The 22,291-nt window shown below is 50.1% G+C and overlaps 1 protein-coding gene across 2 annotated transcripts in view; it reads right to left on the bottom strand.

Moving 5' to 3' along the window:
* ASAP1 (ArfGAP with SH3 domain, ankyrin repeat and PH domain 1) overlaps window positions 1-13,253 on the bottom strand; it is a 351,004-nt gene extending 337,751 nt beyond the window's left edge. The window contains exon 1 of one of the 2 annotated variants that reach the window (XM_082719724.1): window positions 13,002-13,253. The gene's annotated coding sequence lies outside the window, so the exon portion shown is untranslated. The remainder of the gene's footprint in view (window positions 1-13,001) is intronic. The other variant, XM_082719725.1, reaches the window with a different exon arrangement.
* Window positions 13,254-22,291: the final 9,038 nt, after the last annotated feature.

Here is a 22,291-nt window from a genome sequence, read left to right as displayed (position 1 = left end):
AACAACAACAGAAATTCACTCTCTTACAGCTCTGGACACCAGAAGTCTGAACTCAAGGTGTCAGCAAGGCCACCCCGCCTCTGAGGCCACCAGGGAGAATCCTTCCCCGCCTCCTCCTCATCTGTGGGGTTGGCGGCAGCCCCTGGCACTCCTCAACTTACCCTGTCCCTGGATCCTCGGATCAGCTTCGCTGTGCGCATGCCTGCCTGTCGCTGCGTCCCAAGTTCCCCTTTCCATAAGGACACCGGACACACTGGATTAGGATCCACCCTAATGACCTCATTTTAACTTGACTACCTCTATAGAGACCTTATTTTCAAATGAGGCCACATTCTGAAGTCCTGGGGGCTAGGACTGCACGTATCTTTTTTGGAGAGTACGGCTCAACCCCTAACCATCATCATCGTCAGGTCAGGGCATGTTTGCACTTGCAGTCGGCATGCGCAGGCCATTCTCACTGTTCTCTTCGTGCTACCACATGGAGGCCTCCCACGACCCTGGCAGATGGCAGTCCCGTTCTCCCCGATGACAAGCAGCAAGACTGAGGTTCAGAGAGGCTCGGAACCTGCCCAAGATGAGCAAGTGCGAAGGCCAGCCAGTAAAAGGCTGAGTTAGGACTCATCCTAAGTCCAGGATCCAAACCCTTACCAACCGTCTACACCACAGACGCTCTGTTTCTGACGAGGTGATTATCCTCCACAGCCTTCTGTTTCTGCTCCAACATGGTTCCTCTCTGCAAATGCTCAGTATTGTGACTGCCTTCAAACCAAGAGCTTGAAATATCATCACTGGACTCAATTTACCTCGACCAACTCCTAGCTTCTTCCAGGATGGGAACACCCCACACAGATACACGTTAGGTCCACTACACTCTTTCCAGAAAGCACGCACATATGTCACTAATCCACACGGCCCTGCTTATGCACACTCTTGTGTTTGCTGTTGCCTAGAAGAGCTGTGTGGATGGCCTCACCCTTTTCTGGGATGACACATTCCTGGACCCCGGCCACCCGCCCCCAGGAGGCACTCCTGGAAGTCGCAGCGGCCAGGGGACAGACTCCGACTCAGGGCGTGGAGTCAGGAAGCCACTTCCTCCTCCACACGAACCGCCTCCCCAGCCCCCGCCGAGAGGGTGTCCCGCTCCCTCCAACCCTTACAGGCCTTGACAGAGTTTTTCAAACGTATTGAAAGAGATGTTGTCACAGCCTAAGCAGAAAGAGAACAAAGGACTAATTTGTTCGACAAACGTTGAGTGAAGCGCATCTGGTCCACTGTGCGGTGGGCACTAAGGACTCCCTCAGGTGAATACGACTGTCAGGGAGGGAGAAATACAGTGTGTGCACATGTGCCCATGCTCAGGCTGGCCCTGTGATATATTTCCTCCCTCACCCATCACTCAGGCAGTCTGTACCCATTTCACAGGTAGAGAAATACAGGCTCAGCAAGGTGAGTGGCTCGTCCAAGGGCACTCAGTGAGTAAGACAGCCAGGCCTGACCCCAGGTCTCAGCAGCTAGAAAGTCGGGGCTGCTTTCTTCCTCACAGGACCGACGGGGCTCTGGGAGGGGGGACTGAAGCTGGTCGAGCCAGAGGGTGATGCCAGTCTGGTTTTAAGGAGCTCTCCCTGGCATCAGCGTGGAGGACATGAAAGGGAGGGCAGTGAGCTAGGAACTGGCTAGATGATTCGGGAGAGATGGCACAGAAGCCTGGCATGAGGCAGGAACGGTGGGCACACCCAGAAAAGGCCACACCAGAGGTCTGGGACAGGCTTATTCAGAATTGGGCTGGTCTGGGAGATGAGTGAGAAGGAAAGGTGATGAGCCGCAGGTCCTAAGAAAGTCCTTCGTCTTCGTCTTCGCAAGGTTCAGACCTCGGAAGCAGGGACACCAGGAAAGCCACGTCACAGCTCCACTTCCTGATCCCCTTAAACAGGAACCCAAGAGCCGAAGCCGTGGGAGGAGAAGATAAGGAAGCGAAGATAAGCCTCCCTTCTTCCTCGCTTCTTCCTCCTCCGTCTCTCACGGCAGCCCAAACCCAGCACGCCAGGGGATGCGCAGACTGGCAGGACCAGGAGCTGGAGAAGGTTGCAGTCTTGCGACACAGACATGACTCAGCCTCGCAGACAAACCAGAAAGCTTAGTGTCGTCAACAGCAACCCCTCCTCTCCAGGCCCCTCATCCGTCAGTCCCTAAGCCATCCGAATGCCTATCCCCCCTGTCTCCTGGGCTCGCTCCCAGACTCCCACAGGAGCATCCAAAATGGCCTGCCTGCTTCCAGTCCTTGCCTTACACACCGAGTCCACTCAATGCAACACAGCCAGAATCCTCTTTCTAAAGGACAGCGTCACAAGACTCCCCTGCCTCAAACCTTCAAAGGCTCCTCTGTGGTCTCAGGATAAAGTCAAAGCTCCTGGACGTGGCTCTTCCTGCCTTCTCCTCCAACCTCAGTGCACCCCACCTCAAAAGTCAGCTTCCCCCCATGCTTAGCTCCCAGCCCAGATTGGGCTGTGTCTACCACCCACATCTTTGTTTCGGTGGTCCCTGACACCTAGAATTTTCTTCCTTTCTGTTTGCTCTTTCCCAGTTACTTAATATCTAACTCAAGGATGACACCTTGTAGAAAGGCCTCCCTGACCCTCCCTGTAAGGGGGCATCAGGCACCTTTCTGGAAGTACCTGGCGATACCTCATGTTCCCGCATGACCACACAAAACACACTGGCTCACAAGTTCCTGTGCGTGCCTGTCCTCATTCATGAAAGATGATGCTTAGGGTATGACACTACAGCTGGCTACTCAGTAGGCACTTAGTAAAGAATGAGATGGGGAGGGAGAGAGGGAGAGACCACAAATGTTACAGGTACCCAAAGAATAAGATAAGTACTTACAACAGGAAGGATTGGGGAAGACTTCTCAGAGAAGGTGCATGTGAACCATACTTTTTTTAAAAGTTGGATTTTGAGTAGGTGGAGAAGCTAGGGAAAGGGCTATTCAGGTGGACAAACACAGCAAGACAGTGAAGGTATGAAACTATATGATTTGGTGGTATATTTCAAACAAGGTGGTGAGCTAACACATAGGGTGAGTGTGTGTTGGGGGAGTGGTATAATGGACCCCAAATCATCTATATTTCACATAAGGTGGTCATCCCTTTGTGTATTGATACAAATCGTTTTGGGGCTAAAGTAACAGAAAACTTAAAACTTAACTCAAAAATAGTCTAAAATTAGGGTTTTCAGTGTCTTGTTCCTTCCATCCTTCTGTACTGAACAGGCTCAACATGGTCTTCCTAAGCAAGTTCCCTCATAGTCCTAAGATGGCTGCCACCGTTCCAGGTATCACATGCCAATCCCACTATGTCCCATAGCAGAAAAGGCTGTCTTCCTAAATGTCTCCTTTTAATATGGAGAAAAATCCTTCTCTATTCCCCCAACCCCAGAAATTTCTCTTCTTATTTCATAGCCACACCTCTGTCACATGCCCATGGATAAGCAAATCACTGTCAAGGGGAGCAGGACCATAGTGATTCCACCCCCCCCCCCACCCCACGCCCTGCAGCCCAGGGCTGGGACTGACCTCCCTAAAGCCCCTAGAAGGCAAACTTCTGAAGATTAATGTTCCGGGAGCAAGGAAGGAAAAAGGATGTTAGATAAGCAACCAAGTGTCTGCTACACCTTCTCACTCACTCACCTCCAAGTGTACCATTAAAACAGTGTAATCTGCGAATACTCCACGTCTCCACCCTTCTATGATTCTATTTTTAAGTCCAAGGAAGTAACTGTCCTAGGGAGAGGAAACTTGCAAAATGCTATTAAGGGAAGGTCTATAAACAACACTGCAGTTGGCTTTTCTAGATCAGGACTTCTGTGATGGCGGGGGGGGGGACAGAGAATATCAGGGATGATTGCATGATTGCATTCCAGAAAGAAACCCCAAAAGCTGCTTTACTCTGAGTTTTACCTCTCCCCTTGAATAAATGTTTTCCTTAAACCTCCAAAAAAAAAAAAAAAAAAAAAAAAAAACAGCACATTCCTACCACAAAGACTTTGGTCCAGCTAGTCTCAGGCTTGAATACCCTTCCCGACTCTCTCCATTAACTGAAATCCTGCCCATCCTGGAAGACTGGGGTCAGATGGCACCTCTTGACCCAGAGCTTTACCGACTCTGCACCCCCCACCCCTGCCCCAGGGTGACTGTCTTCTCTCTCTGCACACTTGGGGCTATTCCTTTGTAACTCTCCCTTGGTGTGGGCAAGATGTGGTCCAAAATGATAAACACCTCTCTTTCTCTCCCAATCATCTAGGAGAAATTCTAGCACGTGAACTTTGATTTTTCATCTTTGTGTCCCAGGTGCTCCAGCAAAGGGCAGGGTATGCAGGGAAAGTTGTGCACCAAGGACAAGACTCTTTAAATGGAATCAGTTCATTCATGTGTCTTCCCTATCGATCATGTAAACAGGAATTTTTATCCCATTTAGAACTCACTCACTTCTGATTAGTAGTCATGATATGCCAAGAACAAAGCCACTTTCTCTATATATTACTTCATTTAACACCATTTTTTAAAACCTGCAAAACTTACATTTTTTAAAAGCTTTAAAAATGTATCGAAGAGGAACCTAAAAGCTCTGAAAGGCTAAGGGCAGAGTCTGCTAAGGCCACATGAGGAACTGGGGCATAAAATTCAAATTCAAGTCTTCAGAGGCAATATTGCATCATGGTCGAGAGTGTGGGCAATGAACAGATCCCTTTGCTTAAAATTCTGTCCCCCATGAGCTATATGACCTTGGAGAAGTTAGTGTCTGTGCATCTGTCTCCTCATGTATAAAATGGAGATTAAAAACAGTGGCCCCCAAGAGCAAAAAACAGTACCTATTTTATTGGGTTATTATAAGGATTAAATGAGCTTATATTGTGGAACAGCTTAGAATAGCACTTGATGTGTTAATGCACAAGAAATATTAGCTATCCTTGATTCTAAGCCCAGTGGTTTTCACATTGCATCATGACAAATGCCCCTATCCCGCCCCGACCAAATCACTTCCCCCACGAAAGAGGGACATGGACAAGACAGACCCAGAAGAAATCATGAGTTCTACCACCCAGAGGAATGGCCTCACAGAACAGGGGGTCAAAGGTTATGATGGCAACGCAATGCAGAAATTCATCTTGCATCTCCCAGGGGCACCTCAGCCCTCATTTTGGGTCCCAGGGGAAGTTTCTAGACTATCACATGAGACACAGGCCAACTCAGCACCCAAATGCCTAACTTCCGACCATACATACACCAAAGACCCCTTAATCTGAATCTGAACAAGCTTTGAGGATTTGAAATGCTTGCTGCCCTTCCCTGGGAAAACCCAGTGCCCCTAGTGGTTGTGAGGCAAGACAGAAAGAGCCTCCAAAGCAACGTGCCCTTGGAGGACACACTGCCCCACAGGCCTGGAAGATAAGAAAAATACTTGGCCCTCTGAAGCTCCCACTTTCCCGCTCTTGCTATCACTGTAACTGGGTCAGGAGTTACCACCTTTACTGCAGATGGCAAAGTGTGATTCCATGATGGGAGTGACTGTTCATCAAAGAACCGTAACTAGTCAGTTATCAGTTGCTGGACTGGAACTCGGGACTCTGAGTCATCATTCAGTACAACTTTTCATGATCTTATTCTGTCCTCTGCATTATGATCTGTCTTCTTCAACCACATTAATTTCCTTTCTTGTTTGCTTCCATTTTTCCCAAACATTTGCAGTCTGCTCTGCACCGGGTGTTCCGAAGACAAACAGGCATTTTAAGACCCAGCCCCAACTTGCCCCCACCCCATTCTGCAGGGCAAACAGAGGTGCTCAGCAAGTGCTTGCTGATCGGAATGAAATCTTTTTGTTGCTGCTGTTTTGATATGGGGGGTTCTGGTTTTCTTTTCTCAAAATGGCAATTTTTACCTTCCTGTAAATGTCCTTCCTCTTCCTAGTCTGAAAAAGAAGACTGAATATGTGAAGCTGGCTGGTCTCCGCTTGGCATCTACAAAAGGACAGGAGAGCTGAGACCCCTCTACAAAGCTAGGACCCCATAGGGACCCTAGCCTCCCATGAAAGAGGCCCTGAACTCCTCCTCTTTTCAGTGCAGAGAAATGGCGGCAAGTAATCTTATCTGCCTCGGGATCTGGGTGGGGGAGAAGGCTCCTGTGCAAACGTCAAAGCCCTAGTTGTGGGTGGAAAACCCAAACCTGCACCTCCAGCCTAGCGTTAAACATCTCAGGTCCTAGAGCTACCACTAGTCCTGGATCCAGGAAACCTTTGGAGCCCCTACCGAAGCATAAAACCACTCTGCAGAGACACTTCTGCCACCCAGGACAGGTGAGCATAATGGGGCAATTCCAAAGACAATGTCAGTACATTTAGAACAAAGGTATGAAGTAAGGAAGAAAAGCCCTAAATAAAGAACATGACAAAAGGACTAAAGGCTGGGGTGATCTGAAAGAGAACCGACCAAAGACATTTTCTAGAAGGAAAATGTAGAGTCACTGAAAATAAAAGCTCAATGATGAGAAAATTCAATGAGCACGGCAACACAGCTGAGCAACTGAAGCCAAGGCACGTGACTCGGCTCCCCGGTCAGTGCCCGCCATGTGCTCGGGCCGGCAGAGAGCTGGAGGCGCTCCGTCTCAGGGAGAGGCCACCACGTGAACAGACTCGCATCCACACAAGATGGCTGTCGTAATGCCATTCACGGAATCCTCACGAGGGAAGCTTTTCTGACATTCTCCCAGTTGGGAACACAAAGTGTGAGAGCAGAAGGAAAGGTGGGGTCAGTAGCAGGCCTCAGAATCGTCTGGTTTCCTGTCCGCTGACCCTGCTGTGGAACTGGCCTGTATCTGTCAAGGTCCAATTACAAAGGCATGGTTGAGCACCCCCCTCCCCATCTGCAATACCCTTTAGACTTGGAAATAGTTTTAAGAATGAGAAATAGTGCCAAGAACCCCCTTAAGCCCTCTGCCTGAGCTTACCCAGAGTTAACATTTCATTCCACGGGCTTTTTCCTTCTCTTCCCCCTCACTCGTACTAGTTTTTACAACATCTGTCATTTTTTTTCTGAACCTTCGAAGGGTAAGTTGCACATATCATGGATTTTTGCTTGAGCCCTCTTACTGCGTTTCTACTCGCAAAGATAATTATTTCGGTTCAAAACTAGAACCAAATGCACACACAGTAGTGTGCACCCGGGAGGAGTCTCACGAAGGCAGAAGGCGCGCCGGGAAACTCACAATTAGCCTTGATGAGGGAAACGCGGGCCATTCCCCAGAAGCCACAGCCGGCGTTGTCTTGACTCCCTCCTTCCTGCTCTGCCCACGGAGGAGGATCTGCACCCGCGTGGTCCGCCCGAGCCCCTGCCACATAGGGGGGGAAGCGCAGATGGCACGCACTCTTCTTTGTCCCAAATGTAACCAGACTCCAGAGGAGGGATCCCAAGCTCCACTCTCTCTTCTGTTTTTCTAACTTGGTGCCTTTCGCATTTCCTGACTTAAAGCCGTAAAGGAAGAGGAAATGCCAAAAATATTACAAGATGAGTTAGTTTGTGGCATTTCCAAGGATGGGGACGGACAGAGCTGTCAGGGGAAGCTCAGGCAGGAGGAGACCTCTGCCTCCATGCAACCCAGCATGCCTGTGGCCAGCAGAGTTCATGAGGCTCTCCGAAACGCTGACGGTGTCCGGGAAGCCGGCTGTTTCTGGAGAGTATCCGGGGCAGGCGCCCATTTTCTCCAAATAACCCAGAGGATGTTAGAAATCTGGTCGTAATTACCTCCTCACAATGTGCAATGTGGCTTCACAACACATCCTGGTGTGTTTCCCTGACTTTCAGAAGATGGGGCCACCTGCCGCACTCTGCCAAGCCAGGCCCTCCAGTTACTTTTTCCACTAGTGGTTCAATGGATCTGTCCTGATGGAGCCACACGCTCTCTCCTGAGTGTGCTGGTGGCCTGCTTTGTGAACAGGGCCGGCTGAGGCTGGGGACACTAGCTGTAGCTCTGAAACCAAGGTTCCAGCTGCATAAAAGGAACACACGGTGCTGGGATTCACACTGTGACAGGAAATCAGCCATAGCAGACTTGAAGAGAGTACCAACACGTCACACTCCTCAGTCCTTTCTTTCTTTCTCCTTTCTTCTTTAAAGAGATTTTCTTTATTTATTTGAGGCAGACAGATAGTGACGGAGAGTATGAGCAGGGAGAGAGTGAGAGGGAGAAGCAGGCTCCCTGCTGAGCAGAGAGCCTGATGTAGGGCTGGATCGCAGGACCCTGGGATCATGACCTGAGCCATAGGCAGACACTTCACTGACTGGCCAACCCAGGCGCCCCTCCCAGCCCTTCCTGGGAGTGAATACTGGGTAGGTGGGTGAGGAAAGGGCTTTCAGGGGTTGGATTTTTTTTTTTTTTAATTTTAAATTTTTTTAGAGACAGAGATTGAGAGCATGAATGGGGCACGGGCAGAGGGAGAGAAAGAGACTCTTAAGCAGGCGCCACACGCAGTACGGAGCCCAACATGGGGCTCAATCTCCCAACCCAAGAAGAGATCATGACCTGAGCTGAAATCGAGAGTCAGACACTTGACCCAAGGAGCCACCCAGGCACCCCCAGGGGTTGAACTTAAATTGTCCCTGAGGCAGGAAGAGAAAAGTTAGTATCCCTGTGTTGGCAGTGCACAGTTTGGCCTACAGCGCAAAGAAAGCGCAGTGACATGAATCCTCACGGAATTGTCATGTAAAGCTGGGCACCGAGAGCTCACAGGAAGGAATGAATATCCCAGAGGAGGTGAAGAAGTAAAGCCTGACTCCAGACTCCAGTAATACCTTCCCTTACCAGCCCCCAAAGATGTCCACATCCTAATCCCCAGGACATGAGAATATGCTAGTTTACCTGGGGTATGTGGCAATAGAGAATTAGGGGTGGGGGTGGGAATGGGATTAAAATTGCTAATCGCTGGACCTTATAATAGGGAGAGCATTCTAAATTATACAGGTGGCCTGATATACTCAAAAGCACCCTTGGAAATGGAACAGGGAGCCAGAAGGGGAGCCAGAGAGATGGTATGTGAGAAGGGCCAACACTGCTGGCTTTGAAGCTGGAAGGAGACCATAGGCCAAGGTATGAAGTCTCCAGAAGCTGGAAAAGGCAAGGAAACAGATTCTTCCCTAGGCTCTTCTCTTCTGAGTCTTCCCTGTTCCTTTTGGAGGGAAGCTTCCCTAGAGGTTCCAGAAAGAACAAAGCCCTGCGAACACCATGATTTTGGCCCAGTGAGATTCATTTCAGACTTCTGACCTCCAGCATGGTAAGAGAACAAATTTGTGTTGTTTGATCCACTAAGTTTGCAGTCATTAGATCAGGAAGAGGAGACTAATACGTCATTTATCATTACACTTATCCAATATAATTCTTATTTATATGCCTCTCCATCACTCCCATCAACAATAATAATAGCAGCTAGCATTGGTTGAGCACTTACTATGTGACAGAGCCTGCTTCAAGTTTTTCATAAACATTAAGACACTATAAAAAGGTAACTTATGTTGAATCCTATCATGGAAATAGACACAGGGATCTGGGGGCCAGGGGAGCTGGAGGCGTCTTCAAGGAGGTAAAGACATGGGTATGTTTTCAAAGATGGGTAGGTGTTAGCCTGAGAGAGCCAAAGAGCGTCCCAGGCAGGAGGACCCTCAGAGGACAGCAGGGCGCGTGCCAGCCAGCACTTTGGTGGCTCTTCTGCAGCCTGGTCATTTCCACATCAGTGCCTCTAGTCCAGAGGTACCCTCTGAGGTCTGAAGTCACATGCCGTCATGTCTGTCCCAGGTGTCCACCCGGATGTCTCCTAGACATCTCCATATTAGCATGGCCAATATGGACCCTGATTCTCTCCAGAATGTGTGTGTTCTGCCTTTATTCTCCCCCATCTTCCCAAATGACAGCCAGCGGTTCACGCCAGAACCCAGGGGTCGTCCTCCAGTCCCTCCCTGCCCTCACCCCCATTTCATCCATCACCAAGTCTCATCAGGTCTATCTTCAGGTTCTAACCAGGTCACACCCACTTCCCGTCACCTCCACCGGTCAAAGCGGCCACCAACATTTCTGGATTCATGCAGCCCCCCCCCCCAACTGGTCTCCCTGCTTCCACTCTGCTGACTGTGATCAACTGTTCATAAAGCAGTAAATGTAACCTCTCAAAAATGTCAATCAGATCCCACTCCAGAGCCTAAACTCGGTCCCACTTCCCTCTGTACTTGGAGGAGGGGGTGGGGTACCTCCCCAGCATGGCTTAGAACCTGCCTCCATCTGAAACCTCACCTTCTGTCCTTCTCCCCATCTCTCCCTTACCCTCTACTCACTCCCACCTCCTTACTCACCCCTCTGCCTCGACTTCCCTCACTCCCTGGAGCACGCCCAGCCCTTTCACACACAGGAGGGCGCACATTCTGATCCCTCTGCCCGGACTGCCCTCCCCAGCACCCTCTCGTCACAGCCAGTTTCTTCTCAAGTCTTCAATCTCAGAGAGGCCTTTTCCTAGCAAAACTAGGACCACCCCCATTTCCACCCCCACCCCACTTTGCTTGGGTCAGGATTTCAGGAACAAGAATCACAATCTTTCTCTGGTGCTTCTGGGCGTGGCCTAATCCCTCCGCTGGAATGCAAGCTCCCTGAAGGCAGGCCTGGCCTATCTTGCTTTCTCCTCGGGACTTGACCCAGTGCTAGGTCAGAGCAGGTGCTCATTACGGGCTCCTAGCACCGACTAACCAAAAGAGCAAGTGTGAAGCTGACACCGAAGGAGGAGGCTGGAAACAGAAGGCCTTGAATACAGGGTCCTGTTCATCTTTGCAGGACTGGCACCTCCCACGGGGGTGTCACTTAGCAAATGTGTACTGGATGAATGAACGAATGAGTCAATTCCAGATGAATTTGAAAAGTGGCATCCTTTCTGGGCAAGGCTCCCAAAGGAGTTCCCTCTCCTCCTTAGGACTTCTTAGTAGGTGACATGCCTAGGGCACAGAGAGCAAGTGCTCAGTAAATGTAAGCTGTCCTTGTCACTGCTGCTTATGTGGGGATCATCTGTGCATCCTACAGGAAAGCCTTCTTGGCGAGCCCAGGCCAGATACAGTGACTGGGAGAGAAGTGTGAGGAAACGAGAGAGGGAAAAATGAGGACCGGGTGGCAGGACCCAGTCAAACACAGCTGAGAACCCACAGGGAAAATGCAGGAGCCACATCGTCCCAGGTAACACAGGTTCCCTTTTTCCTTTAGACATCAGTCCCGTGGGTGCTGCGTGGAGATGCCAGCTGGGAGGTGGGTCCTCGTGAGGGGCGAGGGAGGGCCCCATTTGGATGCACACATTCATTTTTGGGCCTGCAAGGCTCTGACTGATTTCAAAAATCTGGCTCACTGTGGCTGGTGAGAGGTGGAGAGAATTTCAATTTCCTTCACCAAATGGCAAGCCTGCGAACAAGTCCTTTCTCTCCGACATTATCACATACTAAAAATGAAAAACCAGCCATTCGGAGCTCTCATCAGGAGAAAAATAGACGGGCTGCTTTGCTCACAAGATACAGGAGGGCTGAAAATCAAGTCCAGAGAACATCGCAGGGTACATTTTGTGCTAAGATACTACCCTTTTTTTGGACTTAGGAGTTTCTATTTTTCACAAAAGAATGGGACAGAGAAAAGTAATTCCCTAAGTAATAAGCCACCCATTTTAGGCTTCAAATCCATTTGGTGGCTGAACAGTAAAGGTTAGGGAATTTTTTTAATTCGCTCTCTAAAAATACCGACTTTGCGATAACCACGTTTCTCAAAAACAGCAGCAGTAATAGATAAGACAGAACAAGAGAAGACACGAAAACAACAAAGGTTATAATGCAAGGAAGACCTATTTCCAAATGTCTCCTGCTGCCAGACTGGAAACTGTCATAGTGAAAGAAAGGAGCACTGGGCTGGGAGTCTGAAGACCCGCCGTGCCACTTGGGTAAGCTAGCTCCCAGCCTCATATGCCTAACAACAAGGGGCTGAAACAGTTGTTATGGAAGATCCTTTTTCTTTCTAAACTGTTGAGATTTGCTGTTTGCCAAAATATCTGCATCTTTTGGGGGAACAGGAACACCAACTGCAAAACAGGAAAGTCTTGGGGGTGGAGGGTTCAACGGAGATAAAACTGGCCTCAATATTCAATGGTGTTTTACAATCCCAGAAGTAATCAGCAGCCCTGGCCCCACTGTCACCCCAGAATCAAGTATCTTGCCAAGACAACCTGATAGAGTCTTCGGGAAAAGTGGAAGAAAGTTGTTGTTCTTTCCCATCAGGGCAGGTAAGGCTGAGCTCTCACGTTGACGATGGGATGGTCCCCCTGCGCTAGTGGAAGGACCAGTTATTAAAGGAAACCGCTCTAGGAACGCCCGAGAACTCTCGGGGTGCACGAAAACCGCAGGATACCAAACGCCAGCGAGTTTCTTTTTTCTTTAAAACTTCTCGTCGCTCTCAGAAAACGCAGCAGGTCCCAAAATGGCACAAGCGGGAAAAACACAAGCCATTTCCCAGGCTTCCCGTGAGCAAACCCCAAGCCCCGACTGGGAATCTTGGCCCCCGCTTTCGCTTCGTCTCACTGGCTTCCAAAGCAAGTGGCCTGGGGCCTGCCTGGCAGCGCGGCGTCCGAGCCCGGGCCGGGGGCGGGCAATGCGGGGCCCCGCCGCCCCTCCACGAACCGCGGGGAACTTTCCTCCGCCGCCCGGAGAGACAATGCCGGGAGGGCGTCCCAACCGCGGGTCCCGGCGCCTCCCCGGGAGGGCGCGCGGAGCCCCCGGCCGACCCCCCCCCCAACACACCGTGTCGGCGCTCCCCAGAGCGGCCCCCCGGGGTCCGCGGCCGGCGCCCTCCCCGCGCCCGAGGCGCCCCGCCGAGAGGCGCAGCCCGCAGGCGGCCGGCGCGGGGGGCCGGGCAGGGGGGCGCGGACGACCCAGGGCGCCCCGCAACTCACCGGGACCGGGCGGGCCGCTGGGCATTATTCCATGGCTCCCGCGCGCCGCAGCCCTCAGCCGGGCGCCGGCGGCCCTGGGGACGGAGGGCGGGCGGCGGCCGGGAGCGACCGGCAGGGCGGGCGGCACGGGCGCGGCGGCGGCGGCGGCGGCGGCGGCGAGGCGCGGGAGCCGAGCGCGGCGCAGGAAGGGGCGGGCGACCATGTGCCGAGGGGAGGAGGCCGCGGAGGCGCGGGCGGCTCGGACGCTCCCGCTCGGCGGCGGCGGGCGCGGGCTGCAGGAAATCCCAGCACTTCGACAGGAAATCGGAATCCTGACTAAGCATTCCCGGCCCGGCGGCCGCTCCGCGCCGGGTCTCCCGCCTCGCTTAACCCTTGGCCCGCCGGCACCAGGCGTGGGGGGCGGGGTGGGCACCGCGGACTCGGGGTTGGTGCGGGGCGTCCCCCGGCTCGGCCGCACGCCTCGCGCCCCCGCGGGCCCCTGCCTCCTCGGTGCCCAGAGGTGGAAGGGTCGGGATGTGCCCAGATCAAAACCTTGCCCTTGGCGGGCCTTTCGGAGCCCCCCACCCCCAGCCCCAACACCAGGAGAGAGCCTTGTCCTCTCCCGGTTCAGTGGAGGATGAACTTGCCATCTCCTGGCAGGGTCCCCTGTTTCCAAATAAGAGCAATGACTTTACCTGGCTGTCCCCTTTCAAGGCTTCCCCTCTGCTGATTTCCTCATTTTTGTCCAGGGACTTGGGGGGAGGGGGCAGGAATTTTCTCTGTCAGGAGAGTAGGGACAGCATAGACTGGATTTCACACTCTGATGCCGGCTGGAATCCGGACTTCACCTTTTTTCCCCTTGCTGTGTTACCTTGGGTAAGTCACAGAACTTCTCTGAGCTTCCCCTTCCTCAAATGTGAAATGAAGTGGTCATGCTACCCTTATCCGTTTGATTTGGAAACCAAATGTTTAGACAGGGACTGACACACTGTAAGTGCTCAAATAAATGATAGCCGTGATTGTTCTTATTACCATGAGAGGCATCTGAGAAAAGAAGGTTTTAACTCATGGGGTGTGTGCTGTGCATATCTGTGCCTGCTTACAAAGCCTTCGAATTTCATTTTCTTCCTAATCACCCAGTGATTATTTTTCTTTGCAGCATATCAGAAACTGCTCTCCTCAGAGGAAAAGGTTGGTGGCTGTGGCGGACCCCCTTCTGGTGAAATCTGAAACAAATCTCTTGGAACTTGGGATTTTGCTCTTAAGCCAGGAGTCACGATGTTGTGGGGGTTTCTTTAAAAGTCTGGGGGCGCCTGGGTGGCTCAGTGGTTTAAGCCTCTGCCTTCAGCTCAGGTCATGATCTCAGGGTCCTGGGATCTCAGGTCATGATCGGGCTCTCTGCTCAGCGGGGAGCCTGCTTCCCCCTCTCTCTCTGCCTGCCTCTCTGCCTACTTGTGATCTCTGTCTATCAAAAAAATAAATAAAAATCTTTAAAAGTCTGGAGAGGCTTCACAAGGTATGAGAAAAGCAGAGTAAATCTCTGTCCAGTCGGGCCAGGACTGGGCAGCCAGTGGGAATGATTCACTGTGGTTTTCCACAAGCATGCCACACTTAGGGGTTTCTACCTGGAGGAGGCAGCTTGGTAGCTTTGCTGTAAGTCTTTCAAATTCCTTTGAAACCCAGTCAGACATTGAAGAGGGAGCGACGTGCCCAGTGAGTGAAAACAGAAGCTTGAAATGAGCCTGCTGGGGATGGAAAATTGGGTATCAGCCCCCCTACTCCACATCAGGGCCAGATATCAGTTTTAGACCCAACTTTGTCTCTCTTCTGCAACTCTTTTTTCAGTGGTCAGAAGCAGTGAGACAAACTCTGGGCTTGGCACCAGGAGTCCAAGAGCCTGCCCCAGGCCCTTTGCAGTTGCTCTTCCCTCTGCCTGGAAGAATCTCCACTTGGCTGTTCTTGGGGCTTAGGTCACAGCTCAGAAGTCAGCTCCTCAAAGGGGGCTTTCCCTGGCCATTTGATCTACTTGTCTTTAGCACCACTTCCACCCCTACCTCTCTCCCACGTCACGTCGTCTCATGCCCTGTTGCGCTGCTTGAGAGCCCCTGCTACTGCTGAATTTATCCTGCTGGCTGCCTATTTATCATGTGTCTCCCCCTGCGCGGGTACGCTGCCTTAGAGCAGGCTGCTGCTTGCCTCCCTCACTCAGTATGTAAGTGCCAAGAAGAGTGCTGGCCCATAAGAGACCCTCAACAGAGACATGTCAGATGAATGAAAGGGACAAACAAGATTAGAGTGACCGGTTCGCTCTGTCCCTGAGTTCCTTGTATCTTCACTTTGGTGGAGAGTTGCTCAAATGAGAAAGCCTGGGGTAATGGAAGATGGCTCTATTAATGGTGCTGGAAAGTTAAAGCTATAAGTAATTAAGACTGCAGATGACGTAACCACAGTCTCATTGGGACAGTCCCAGTTAATTGCTCCCTCCTTCGTGGTCTCCCAGCACTTCTGTTCATTTCAAGAACATATTTATCACATCATATGCTTGCTTAGGGAGTGCTCTCCTAAGTCAGATGGCGAACTCTTTGACTTGGAGGGAAAGGAAAGGAGCCTACATTTATTGACCACTTACTCTGAGTGGGGCCCGGAGCATGGTGAACTTGAATTCATTAAAAGACATTCGATAAGTGCCTGTAATGTGCTCAAACGTCTTCTGGGCATTAGATCAGCAGAGATGAACTATTCTTGCTCTCTAAGAAAGGCAGACCAGGAAGTTCTATTTAGAAAGCAAGGAGAGGATGACTCTCACAGAGGTATGCCCAGGGTGTCTTGGGGCTGTAGAGAGCATGGAGAAGATTCCTGAATCAGCATAGCGGGAGTGGGAGCGAGGGTTGGAGTCTTAACTCAGTTTGGACTGCTCTAACAGAATACCATATGGACAAGGTGACTTAGAACAACACAGATTCATTTCTCACAGTTTGGGAGGCTGGGAAGTCTGAGATAGGTCTGAACAGATTCGGTGTCTGGTGAAAGCCTGCTTCCTAGTTCATAGACAGTGCTAACGTGCTTTCAGGGCATCCCAGGGGAATCAGGTCCCCTTACCCCCAGTAGTAACCCTCCTGTTAATTCACTCTCTGTGCCGTTTGTCTCTTTCCTCTCTCTTTCTCACTCATTCATTTTCCCTGGGGTCAATCATCTCCCAAATAAACCAGCTGCACCCAATTCCGTATCTCAAGGTTTATTTCTGGAGGAACCCAATGCAGGACAGCATTCATTCACTTATTCACAGAGGCACCCCCTATGTGTCTGAGCAAAAATGGAACAAAAGCATAGGCACATAATATAACCCTTCAGGTTTCAGCATGGTCTGAGGAGATGGTGCATGTTCAGACACAGAAGGCAATGAGACTGAAAAGCTGTGCTTCGTGTTACAGTTGAGGAAACTGAGGCCTGGGAGTGTTCCGTAATTGGCCCGAAGGACAAACGGTGCACAGAAGAGCTTTAGAGTTCCGACTCTTAACCACCGTCCCATACCACGTCTCCTGGTGGGTAAAGCTGGGGGTGAATTCGTTCAAGCGGAATGTGTGGACTGAGAAGCTCCTGGGATCCGGATTGATCTCAGAGGGACACAGTAGGCAGACGATGAGGAGGTGCTCATCGAGAAGACTGAGAAGGAGGAAGCTAGAAGGGAAGTGGCTGGAAAACCAAGGGTAAGGGAAGAAATTTCTTCCAAAAGTTAGGAATGGCCAACACTCAAATGCCCCTGCAGAGTCCAGTCAGATCAGGACTGGAAAACAGGTGTGCATTTCATTTGACTATCAGAAGACTGATAACTTCTGCCAGAGCTGTTTCAATGGAGTGGAGGGATTGGAAGCCAGATTGCAGTGGGATGAGGAGCGAGTGGGAGAAAGCAAGTGTAGACGACTCTTTTCAGAAACCAGGCTGTCTAGCTAGTGGGAGGGGAGGGGAGGATTCTGTAAGGGCTGGTGGGCGAGTGAGCATCTGTGGTTGATGGGAAGGTCCCAGGAGAGTAGGAGAGGCTGAAGAGGGAGGGTGGGCGCACTGGTGGAACAGGTGCCGAGGATGAGGAGGGATGCGGGGGCGCGGGGTGGGGGGTGGGGCGGCGGGGCGAGGCCTGGACCCGTGGGGAGCCACCGTGTCCACCAGAGCAGAGGGCCAGGGGACGAGGACACACTCAAGTTCCTTGGTGAGCTGATCCCAGATTCCTTGCCTAGGAGTTCGGTGGGCTCTTAAGGCCCCCTAGTTTGATCCCTCATGACATTCATGCTCTGGGTGGAAACAGTTCATTCCACTGTGGAGGAATACCAAGTGACTTCAGCCTCACTGAACTTGGAAGGAAATGGCACGGGGCGCTATTTTGGCCCAAAGTTAGTCAAACGGCAAAGGAGAGGAGGAGCAGGATGGACTTGGGGAGCCAGAAACCATCAGCCAACAGCTTACTGACGGATGGTGGACTGGAGAGTGGGGAGCGGTGATGAGAACCGGCAGGGGGACGGGGGTGCTCACCTCGCGGGAGGAGGGCGGGATGTTTAACCATGACGGAGAGCATGGGCCAGGAAGGTTTGAGGAGGAAGATAATGAGTTCCTGTTTGTGCTTTGTGCTGGGAGGCAGCGTGGGCCGTAGGGAAGAGTTTGCAGCTTTGCTTGGCGTTGGGGGAGGTGGTGGGCTGGAGGGTGGTGGTAGCCCCTAGTCTGCTAACACCCTTTCCTAGCTTCTCACAGTCTTGTTTTCTACCGACTTCTCAAATGCTGGGTTTCTCATCCTTGGTGTTAGCCCATTGGACCAGGTCATTCTTTTTTTGTGGGAGCTTCCCAAGCTTTGCAGGAAGATTAGCAACATCCCTGGGCTCTCCCCACTGGATGCCAGTAGCAATACCCCAGTTATGACAACAGAAATAACAGCGGACATTGCAGAATGCTCTGTAGTTGAGATCAACTGCTCTATCATCTTTCCCTCATGTCAGAATGTCGCTTAAAAGATGCTACTTTGGACAGTCTTCTTGAGCAGAAGCTCCTGCTTTCAACAGTGGAGTCAGGTTGAAAGTGTCCAGATCTAGGTTCTGCCACTCCCCTGGTTTGTGACCTTGGGCAACTTTCTTTCCTTCCCTCAGCTTCTATTTTGTTGTGATTTTTTTTTTCTTGTTTTGCCTTTTCTCTGTAAAATGGAGATTTTGAGAGGATGACATCAAGTGTTCCATGTAAAGTGCGTGGTTCTGTGTAGAGGAACTAGTTAGCCTTCATTCTGCTGTTGTTTGTACTGGGAATATTCATAAAGGTATGTAGACACAGGTAAGACATCCACTGAACATTTGGACCTCAAGATCTGGATGTCACAGATGTCTCACAGACAAGAGGAAACCCTTGAAACTGTGAGCATCTATGACATGGCCTGGGGCGGGGTGTAGCTAGAAAGAAGAGATGTTTGAGCAAAAACCCCATAAGACACCAAAATGTACTGAACAGTGGAGGAGGAGGGGTCAATCAATGAGATTCGGATGGTCGGAAGCCCAGAAGGGGATCTAGGTGTGAATCTTTCATCTGTTAGCAACCTTGACCTTCAGGTGGTGAGGGGCATGTCTGCAGAATGCCGTCTCACGGAATGATCCCGATGTTGGTGTGGACTTTGAGTTCTCAGTGTTCACCTGGTGTCAGGTGCCGTATGGATAGTAATGCTCACTTAATGCCCACAACAAGGTTATGGCTTAAGAACTATTTATCATCCCCGTTTTATGGATGAAAAAACTGATATTCTGCAGAGGAGGTAAAGGAAGAGAGTTCACTCGCAAAGAAGGTGGAAGGAGAAAGGGCTTTCATGCAGAGAACCAAGGAGCAGACAGAGTACCCAACACGCATGGGTATTCATTGGTGTTAGTGGAACAGAGTGGGGAGGCGGGTGTGAAGGGCTTGGGGAGAGGCTGGGAGGGTCCCCGCAAAGGGGTGATGTCCCGCCGCGCTGTGTCAGGCCATCCTGAATCCAAAGGTGAAAGGAAAATTCAGTCATAGTGACCCTCTCTTTAAAAGTGTGATATTTTATTCATCCTGGAATGTTTGCACTAATTTTCCTTTTATAAAATATTGCATTCAATTTTTTTTAATCTCGATTACTGAACTTGTTGGCGAGCGCTCAGCTGGACCGAACAGAAGTCAAACTCTCCCAGCCTCCTTGACTTTGCTGCTTATTTTTCAGATCCCAGCCTGCCTCACTCTGCTGTCCCTTAGGCAGGAGAAGGCAAGGCTCCTGATTCCAGCCCCACATGATAAGAGCCAGTGGGGAAGAGGTAACTCCAAAGGAAATCACCTGCTTTTAAGAAAAGGAAATGGATAGTGGGCACCAACATAGTGGGCACCAAAACCTAACAACTGTCAGTCAGACCACCTAGAGATCCTTGGTGCAAAGAAGAAAACATTCTGGGGAGTGGGGAGAGCAGGAAAGGAAAGAATGGAAGGTGGGTTCAGCACACATGAACCCTCAAAGCCAGGTGCTGAAGAACCTGCATTGTAGTCTGTAGCCTGGGTTTCTTTCTTTCTCTTTTCTATTTTTTTTAAATATTCATTTATTTATAGGAGAGAGAGTATACGTGGGAGGAGCAGAGGGAGAGGGAGAGAGAATATCAAGCAGACTCCACACTCCACACTGAGCATGGAGCTGGATGCAGGGGTTCCATCCCAGGAATCTGAGATCATGACCTGAGATGAAACCAAGAGTTGGATGCTGACCTGACTGAACCACCCAGGCGCCCTTGGAGCCTGGGGTTCAGTTCTCACTCACCTACCAGCTCTGTGATTTTGCCTTGCAAATTAAATTGTCCAGGCTCAGTGTCCTACAAAATGGGGATAATGAAAGTACACACATCATAAAGTATTAGGATGAAATGAATTAAGCCACATAAAAGTGCTTGACCGTAATAAAGAGTCAGGTTTTTATTTCTATAGCAGGCATTGACATTTTAAAATTTATTTTTCAAGCTATTGAGTCATGAAGGAAAGAGAGATGGAATAGTACCGTGAAGCTTAGGGGGAGCCCAGGATGAATTTTTGTTTGTTTTTCTGGTTGGAGGAACAAGAGAAGGAGCCAGGGAAGAAGGGCAGATGGAAGCCTGTGGCAAGCAGTGATTGCCTCCCAGCGTCGGCAACACTGTCATACCTTCCCAGTTTATACTCACCAATTCACCGAGAACTTGTAACGGAGCAGGGCCACACACACCTAGTCAGCATGGTCAGGGACAGAATCCAAATTTCCTAATGCCCATGGAGGTGTTTCTCCCTGAAAACCTGGTCACTCTACTATATCTAGTCATTGTCAATCCTAGAGCTGCTGATTGAGCCCAGGTCCCAAGAATGTGAGGCGAAGAGGTCTTTGTTATCACAAAGTTATCACTATTAAACAAACCAACAAAAAACAAAACAAAAAAACCCCCACCCTTTTGGTAAAAACTAAACTTGAAAGGGTCTTCCTATAAGATAAGCATCCAATGGCATTTCCTCCAGAGATGCTAAGCATCACGGAAAATGCTTTCCATCATTAGGTTATTAATTTTAAAAGCTCTGTTTCCAGCTATAATGGAGCTTTGTGATAAAAGGGTCAGAAAAATGGGTCATTGTGACAATCTCTTAAGGAAGTAAGGTTCTCTTCCGTTTTGTGGGACATTAATAAGGACTTCACCTGCTACTCCTCTTGAGAACCCCACGTGGCCCACATGAACACAGGGAAACCTTCCTGACCTTTTGGAATGCTTCTCATCTGCATTCCCATAACATCCAGGGATCAATGCTGGTGGAGCCTTTACTGCCATACACTTCATCTCTCTCCTGCAAACCGAGGACAGGGACTCTCTTTTTCACCTCTGTATGGCTCGCACCTATCAGAGAGGGAGCATACAGTGTGTACTTAACCCACATCTCATGAACAAATGCCTGGACGCTTGGGAAACAGCACCCCTCTTTCGCTGTGTGAGAAAACCTGCTCACTTCCTGGGTAGGCCAAGTTGGGCAAGGAGGATTTCAGGGCAGGTTTCTGAAGCTGGTACACTGTGCAGCATGGAAGCAACTATATGTATTAGGAAGAGTATTAATGATAAGAGCCAGTAGCTAAAATGTGTTGAGTGCTTTCTCAAGGCCTGGTACTGGCATAGAGTTCTGTTGATTCTAATGGCACTTTCCAATGATCATCTCATATAATCTCCAAGCAAACTTATGAGGGCAGACTGTTCATACTGTACATTTTACAGATGAAGAAACTGAGGCTCAGAAAAGTTGCACACAGAGGATCTGTCTTTGAGTGATTCAGCTGTTAATTTCATGCTCTCCTCTTGCAAACTGAGCTCTGGGGATCCAAGTATGTCATGGAGTTTGCAGATACAGATCTAAGGAGTTTATGATGTATTCAAGCCGTTGGTTTATACTGTAAAATAGCAGGCCCCTTGAGTCCCTGCCTACTGTTTCAGAAAAAGTGGAAAATCCTCCCCCAGTGGTTTTGTAAATAGTCCTTAATTGAACTCAGCATTGGTATCATTACCACCAAGTTCTGCAATTAACCAGCTTGGAGCTTATTTGCTAGGTCACAGCAGCGGAGATATTTACACATCCAACTTTTAACTCTAGGCAAGATTCTCAGCCTGTAAGTTGCTTATCCAGCCCCAATCATAGCTGCTAGGAAACTGCCTGGGGCCATTTGAGGGGAACGAGAAAGAAAGGATTCCCCCAAAGCCAGCTGTTGCCATCCCAGAATAATAACACTAACAATTAAGAACTAACAATTGTACAGTCCTTTAAAAATTGCAAAGCACATTCTCATGCAGTTAATTCCCCTGAGAGTGGGAGGAGAGGACTGGTGGGAGGGTTATTTTAAAGAACCCCCAAAGGCATGTTTCCTCCAGGGCTATAACATAATCTTTTGTTCAACCAATGTTTGGTGAGCACCCACTATATGCTGGGAACTGCACTAGGTGCTAGAACGTGCTGGGGAACAATACAGATGCTGTTTCTGGACTTGTGGAGCTTATAGTCCAGCCTTGGAGAAAGAACGATGATAATTCAATGCTACACACAGATAAGTATAAGACAGCAACTACTGCAGTGCTATCAAAGGGGTATAAAATGCCATGCGAACCTAAAATGGAGGGATTCAAACTAATCCGGATCAGGGAAAACTCTTCTGAGCAGTAATGAATAAGCATGAACTAGGCAAAGAAAGAGGGAAGTGTTTTAAGCAAAGAGAACAGCATATGTAAAGACCCCAGGACCAGAGGGAATATATTAGCTAGGCTTTGCTGTATAACGGAGAACCCCAAAAC

Source organism: Mustela nivalis (assembly GCF_964662115.1).
Source record: "Mustela nivalis genome assembly, chromosome: 2".
Taxonomy (NCBI): Eukaryota; Metazoa; Chordata; class Mammalia; order Carnivora; family Mustelidae; genus Mustela; species Mustela nivalis.
This window is presented reverse-complemented; position numbering and strand designations above follow the sequence as displayed.